We start from the raw sequence: 7910 nt of genomic DNA, 5'->3' as shown, positions 1-7910 counted from the left end.
TAAGGCCATTACCTGTGATCTCCAAGTCTTGTTTCATCCTCTGTTGGAGGAGCTGCAGTGCAGATATTGGAGAATGAACAGGATTTAAATAACTTGCAGCTGGCTGTGCCACCTGTCTCTGTCTAATCCCAGACTCTTCCTGGAATCCCCACTATATGTTTGTTTCTGCCCTTAACTGCCTCTTGGAAGAGGCCGCTGTGGTACTTAGAAAACACTAGAGCTAACAATCTAGCTGCAGTCTTTAGCAAGGTGAAGGAAGGGATGTGCTCACCAGGCAGAGCTGAGTCCTGGTAGAGCTGAGTCCTTGTGAGGCTTTTAAGCAGTCATGTCTGGCAGGCCTTGGATTAAAGAAACATGGCTTGGTTGTGCAGATAGGTGATGCACATAAACCAATGAAGCTTTTTGATGAGCAGAACCTTAGCAAAGAACTGCAGAGCTGGCATTGTCTTTGACTTATAGGTCACTAAAGTGTCTGCCTAGTGTTTAGTTGGTTTGAGGACAAAGGGCAGATCAAGTCCAGTTCTGGATCCAAAGTGAATTGATTTAAACTTGGGTTCCCCAAACTTGGAATTACARTCACTAGGCATGTTCTGGGTCAGACAGAGGTTTCCTTCAATTGAAAACAAAGGGCTGTTGTCTTTGCAGCTCAGCCTAGGTTGCCACAATTACTACTCTCAGCATGTAGTTTATAGCCCTTCTGAAAGACACTTAGCAGGAAATGAACTGCTCTTCACCACTCATTGCTGGATGCTTGTGCAGGATAAAATGTTTTTAGGGACTAGATTTCACCCAAGAAAACTAGCAATGAAAACACTTCAGGGATCAAGTTCCTCTAGAAGCTTGAAGAGCTGTCTCCCTAGCTTAGTCTTTTGTATCAGAGGGTGGAGGTGCTCTACTCATTCTGTTTTGCAGACTTGATTTTTGGGGTGGACGGAGCTAGCCTAGTATGACTCTTCTCRCAGTTTCTCCACTGGGCATGAGGATGCCACTCCAGCAAAACCCATGAGAATRAGCTTCAGGGGTAGACATGGAAATGTCTTTACAGTGCCTGCTGCAGTGCTTTAGGTTTGATGAATATGCCTCTTGTAATACTAATGTGGTGATAACTTCACACTAAGGATTGGTGTCACTTGAATTACTTCAGTTAGAATTGCTTTTGATATTCTTCCACTTTTTGCCTTTGTTTCAGGTATTGCTAGTTTTCATTAGATTTCACATCTATTTTGCTTTTTTTATGCTCTCTGAAGGATTGGCTAGACAAGTCAAATGGCTGTTGGTGTAGTTGTGGTATCAAGTAGTGATTATCCACCTTTCTTATTTGGACAAACTCAGTTTCAGCTTGGATTATCTGAAAGATCTGATTCCCTGGAACTCTACTACAACTATGAATAGCAATTGTACACACAAATTGTCATGATCCTATCTTTGTAGGTTTTGTTGCATTTAATATAATTTGACACTTTGGAAAGCATAATGTTAAGAGAAACAGATGAATCAAAGGCATGTGGAGAAAGCGTTGGAGCTGGAGATGGGATGGAAACTTCCTTGTTCCTTTTTTAAGGAGTCCTTTACCTGTCCCTCCTTTACTTCAGAGGAGTTGGAACAGTTCTGAACAAACTTAGGGTTTTGGAAGGTGCCAGCTGCTACTGARTAGCTTTGGGCATCTCACAGGGCAAAACTTGGGTCTCCAGACAAGACTTTTACATGGCAGTGTAAATGCCAGCAATGTGTTAAAGAAAATGTCTCTTGATCTGGGCTTCCACGGAGGTCAGTTTGCTGCTTTCTCTTGAAAGAGCAGACAAAGAATATGAATGTTACTTAGCTCTGATGGCTGGGGAGTAGTGATGAGCTAATAGCGTTTTATTGTAGGAAATAGGAGTAGGCAAATAGCTAATAGGATTTTAAGATAAATAGTCCATCCTCTGCAGCCACTGTAGCATGCGGCCCTTAGGAGGGCAGGCTGCTGCTGCTGCAGGTCTGTTCTGTGAAGTCTTCTTTATGTGTGTGTATAGCATTAATAAGGTACAATTACCTTATTGAACCAAAAGGGAGATAGTGCTTAGGCAGGCCCATTCAGCTTCATATATATATATTTTTTGCACAAATGTCTTAAGCCATTGGACTACCAACTAGACTTCTGACACCTTCCTCCCTGCCTTCCTCTGTAGCAGTMTCAATGCTACATGCAAGCAGCAGAGCAGGTGACCAAGGTGGTTGTGCAACTGAGTAACTAAGTCTGTAGTTGGACTTGGAGCAGGAGCTAGCTCTGAAAACACTAGGCATTGTTTGCAAGGGACAAAAACTCTGTGTTCCCTCAGTATAAGGGCTTTCAAGGTGGTCAGTGCCTCAGAGGTAAATTTACAGTAAAGCTGCCAAAAAATTAAGAGTCTTATGAGTGTTGAGTTGTCTCCTGAGATATACCTAATGAATGCAGTATCTTTCTCTCAACCTAGCAAGGCAATTTGCAGGGTGGTCTTTTCCAGATGTTTTCTGGGAAGGTCCTGCTGAGTAATCTTAGTCTATTTTAATATAGTCCAATAACTGTCAGGAAGYTTTGATTTATAAATCCCAACTTTTCTGAGACCTGACACATTCTTCTGACTTAAGAGCTTGTTGAATTAAAAACCCTTCAATCTTTAGCTTCAATATTTTAATGGAAATCGATCTGTCTACAAGTGTTTATGAAGAATAGTAGGAAGAGCAGGGAGTTAATGGTCCTCTGACCAACCCCAGTGTTATTACTCAAAAGAATCATCCCTTCAGAGTCAATACAATGATTGTTTTCTTTCCTAATACTTTTTATAATTATAAGCAATTGCAAAACCACTCCCTTGCTTTAGTACTTTTGTTAGTGATTTCTCCTTTAAGAATATTGTCTGATTAATTTCAACATTTGATCAGTAATTGTATGTAATTAAATTGATGATAAGCCTCCTCAAATGTTGTATTTTGCTATGGTCTTTATTTTCCACCCTAGCTCCTAAAGCATTTATCCTCTGCTTCTGGCAGTTGTTTGGATGAGATAAGGAAGTGACATCAGCTTATGATGTAGTTGGTTATTGTTTGTTTCTTCATAATCTGAAGGCCTGTATATCATCATTAAGATAATGGATGACAGGTTGGGGAATATGTCTTATTTTACCCTACCTGTACCATTTTTTAAAGCTTCTAGTCTGTTTATTCTCCCTTTCTGTCATGCCCATCTATTCATTTTTTAGTAGTGTTAGAGGTCCCTGGTTGCTGCTGTGGTGTCATGGCCTGATTTCTTGGAACCTGCTGTTTCAGTTTGTGCTTATCTGAGTACATGGGCATATGAGATGGTTGTGGGGCCAGTTGTATTTGCTCTGTCCTGAAAAAGCTTGTTCTGATTGCTAATGATGATGTAACCAAGTTAGCTATAATGCCTATTGGTTTTTGTGAGTACATGCTATAGAAATCAAAATGAGCATTTTTATTTTCAGAGCCACTTGGCTAAGTTCTGCTTGCAGGGACCTCTGGTTTTGAGAAACATAGGATTAAACTCATGCTAAACCCATGTATGCTTGTAGCTATTCCACCCTCTTGGTCACAACTCAATGCAGTTTCTTTCTGATTCAACTCTTCAGAGCTTTTAAGGTCTCAAGGTAGGGAGGGTGCCCCTCTGTTGCTGTGAAGAGCTACCTTGTACTGCTGAAGCTAGTTCCCGGGCATTTTGGCAATAGGTTGAGATGTCAGCACTGCAGTCATGTTCAAGTTAAGTGGAGAACTGAAGCTGGCTTATGTCCAGTTTTATGTAGCGCTCACAACAGAAGCCAGGTCCCCTGGTTCCTGAGCTAGTGCATCTGTGCCTGGCTTTGCTGCCCTCTTGGATGGTCATGACTGGGAGTTGGCACTGAGTAGGTGAAATCCCATCCCACTKCTGATGACCTGCTACCTCAGCTTCCTCTTGGGACCATTCCTCCTTTTGTGGAAGTGCAGCTCTATGTGTGACACTTAATAGTGCCCTTCCCCTCATGAATGAAGGGCTCCCTCTGGAAAACAAGGCATGGTGCCAGGGTAACAGATGGGCAGGAGCAGCAGCAGCTGGAAGACCATGTATGATCCTCACATGGACTTACTGTCTGCAGCAGTGTCACAATGATGATTTGGCTTTAGCATGTCTGGGTCTGCTCAAGGGCTCTTCTAAGTTAGCTCCTGGTGGATACTGGGTGCATGAGGAGGACAGGCAGCACTGGCTACAGCAGCAGAGACAATGTTAGCTTTGGCTATTGCTGCCTGTTAATGGAAAAGCAGCAGGTTGCTGGGGCCTGGAGGCCTGGGCRGTAGCTCCAGCTTTGTCTGGAGCACTCGGAGCAGCTGAGTTGTGTCCTTCCCCTCTCAGTATCTCATCKGGCTGGGCTGAGCTCTTTAATGAGCTGTCTTGGACCCCCTAGGGAAAGGAAGCGCTTGGAGGGGCTGCAGTTGTCCAGGTGAACTGGTCTAGTGGGATGGACACGTCTCCAGTGTTGTGCACTGTGCATGCTGGGCAAGAGCTCTACTGCTGAAACACCTGGGCAAGTGGCCCCAAAGCAGCTTTGCACTGGCAGCCCTGCAGACACCGTTCAGGGACAGCAAGGGTGAGCAACCCTGGCCTTCACAACYGGGGATTCACTTGCAGCGGCATCAGCCGAGGGCGCACTGAGGGCATCTGCACAGCATTGCCTGTGCTTTGGCTGTGCTGCTTCCTGACTTGTGCCATGATGCCAGCTTGCTCCTGTAACCTGAGCACCAGAGGAACACAGAAGGAAAGCCATGCAAGCACCACAAGCAACCCCGCTTGCTTATTACAGGAGGAGTGGTGTTTTAGAAGCTCTCCTTCCCCTCTGGCTCAAGAGTGTGGATGGGAAGCAGTCCAGGGCATGTAAGCTGCACCTCCCRAGTGCTCCAGCCTCCCATTTTGCTGTGATTTGGAGAACAACTTGGTGCATTACTGAGCTGTCATTAATGGATGTATCTTCATTTGATGCTTGTTTACTTGGAAAGCCACTGGAGATTCAGATCTGACTTTCATGAGGGCTAGAAGAAGAACACAGTGTTGTGATCAAATTGAAGCTAGTCCAGTTTAATATTTTAAAGCAGAATGCACATCTTAAAGTTGAGAATAGCACAAGAAATATTGTACCCCTTTCCGCTAATAAGTAGCTTAAGTGACCTGCAAATGGGTGTGGGAGGAGAAATCTGCAGGATTTGGTCCCTTGGACTTGCTTCTTTGTATTGGGAGGGGAAAAAAGCTTAAGGCACTGCATCTCTGTTGTGCATAGAAGAGAGTTAAAGATGACTATTTTAAGAACACAGATCTTATGACCTTGTGATGGACTCAACTTGGAGAGAGACTGACATGGGAGATGTGACCCAGAAAGACCTGATAAGCTGTGATTGGAAATGTGTGGATAGGAGGGTTGGGGCTTTTGTCTCTGAATAGCTTGAACTCTGCTCCTACCTGCTGGTACTAGAAAGAAAGAAGTGTTCAAGAGTTCAAAAGCACAAGCTAACAGAAAAGTCTCTTTGTCTTGCTCTCCAAGGGTGAGGCCTCTGCACTCCTGATTTATGTCCATCTCCATTAAGATGAATTCAAAATTGAAGCAGGGGTGGGAATAAAGGAAAGCCACTTTCCTTTGCAAATAGGGGGAGCATGCCTGCCTCTTTGTGAGGGTAAAAGAGGAGTATTCTGGGCAGTCTCTACACTACAAGCACCTAAACAATGAAAATTGCTCTTTCAGGATAGTGAGGGGGGGAAAAAAAGATCTTTGAGCAAGTCTTCAGGTGCTCCCATGGCAGGTGGGGCTCAGCCTGTTGCCTGCAGCTAAGAACTTGCCCCAGCTCTTACTGTGTAGCTGAATTATTGATGGGTGCTGCCTTTCCAGAGTGCRTGCAGCTTTGAAAGTCTCCTGGTTCCTGGTCCAGTGCCTGAAATTACAGATGCTGTCTCAAATTGTTCCTGGTACCTAGCCCAGCTGTACTGTAAAGGTTTGGGTGCTTTCTTCTTGTTGAAAGTTGTTCTTGAACTCTAAGAACCTTAATGTTCTCTGAGAGTTGCCTGGTTCCCAAGCTGTTTTCTCCCTCCCATACCATGCACAACTCTGAACAACTTCATCAGTTCCCCTCAGTCTTTTCCTACCATGAAACTCTGTCAATACAGAATCATAGAGAAAGGGAGGGAGAAAAGTCTGTTTCTTGTTTAGTTTTGCTGTAGAGTTAAAAACTTTTTTCATGTCATTATTAAAAACAGCCTCTCTTCCCTGTCCCTCAAAAAGGCTYAAGAGCTTTGAGCATTTCAGCTTATGTTTTCAATCCATTTTAGAACATTAGCAAGAACTGATATGCATTGAAAGAGCTTTCTGTCTACCCTGAAGAAGCATAAGAGTTTTCAGCCTTGGAGGTGTAGTTTTGTCATGGCAGTTCAACACTGATGGCAGCTAAAGCCATAGCAATGGAGGAATTGAGACTCTCAGTAAATGAAAGAAAGAAATGGAAGAAAGTGGTGATTTGTCTCAAAGGCCAAATATTTATTAATGGATAGGTTCCCATTGTCAGTCCACTATGATGCATTTGATCCAAACAAATGCAGGTCTACAGCACCTGAATGTTGGCTCCTGAAATAACTTTTTCACAATGATTTCATATTAAATAGTTTAAGAATGTTTGATAAGTTCTAAATGAGTTTAACATGGTGAACCATCATCCATCCAGCTGGGCTGTCTAGTTTTTTGTGGTGCTTTCCTGGACTCGTAGGATACCTTTAACTTGGGTGACGTGTCAACTTGTGGGATCGTGCCTGATTAGAGCAGGTTTTGCTGCTGGGAGCTGCCTGGAACATGGCCTAAGAAGGCATCAAGTGGGCAATGTTGACTTTCCCAAACAAACTTAGGATGGGATGCCTGGAGGATGTACTTGCAAGATGGGTTACAAGATCTTAGAGTACAAGGAACTTGAACCCTAGGTAACAACTGCCCATGTACTGGGTTGCAAGTGAGAAGGTGAAGAGACAATAGGAATAAAGCAAAACTGCTTCTGTATTTAGAAAATTCAATGCAGGAGCTGTCTGTACTGTATGGGTACATGATGGATCCTTTGAGYTGCTGTTTTAATAAAAACCTATTTAATAATAAAGTATGGTATTCGTGAGGCTGGCACTRGGTTTTACCCATCCCACAATGCGGAAGTTGAAAACAGCAGGTAAGTTTTGAGAACTGCAGGAATGATTTCAGATTTGGATAAATGTCACTATAGGAACAAACCTAAGAAGCTGCTTTCTGAGCAAACTGCATAGAAGTGACTGGACTTTGGGAAGAATATCAGTTCCTTGCTAGCAGGACACTGCTTCCTGCTTCCAGTGGCTTCCAGGTTTCCTGCACAAAGCAGGAAAATAACAAGAAGAGCAGAAACTAACCATAAGGTGAATGTTTTATGAGTCAGCATAATTAATCTTGAAACAACTTGCTGAGGGAAGGCCTCAAGCTTAGCCTGGACATCTCCGAGACTCAGTCCAGCCTTGCAGGTATTGTGGGCTCAGCCAGGCTTGTAAGACACAGGGAGCCTGGTTAGAGTTGAATGTTCCCTTCTCCCCTAATCGAGGTGAGGGTTGTGCTTCTGCGGGCTTGTTCCAGGCYGTGTGCATGCATCGCCTGTGGCAGCGGGCCAGTGCATGGGCAGCAGCCTGGCCAGCGCACCTTGCACACATGACATCCCGTGTATCCAGGGGCTGGTGCCAAAGTCGGGCCTGTGGCCATCCCTTAGGGCTCCGCTTGGGAATGTCCATGGAAGCAGGTGCTGGCCGTGTTGCATAACCCAGGGCAGGAGCGCGGGGCGGCCGGCGGGCCCTGCACCTCGCCCAGGTGTGCGGCGTGGGGAGGCCGCGCGGGGCCCTGCAGTGCGCGGCGCCGGCGCTGCAC

The sequence above is a fragment of the Nothoprocta perdicaria genome, unplaced genomic scaffold, assembly GCF_003342845.1.
Source record: "Nothoprocta perdicaria isolate Ctin4 unplaced genomic scaffold, notPer1 scaffold_4, whole genome shotgun sequence".
In the NCBI taxonomy this organism is placed as follows: Eukaryota; Metazoa; Chordata; class Aves; order Tinamiformes; family Tinamidae; genus Nothoprocta; species Nothoprocta perdicaria.
The sequence above is the reverse complement of the archived record's forward strand: the minus strand, read 5'-3'. Positions refer to the sequence as shown.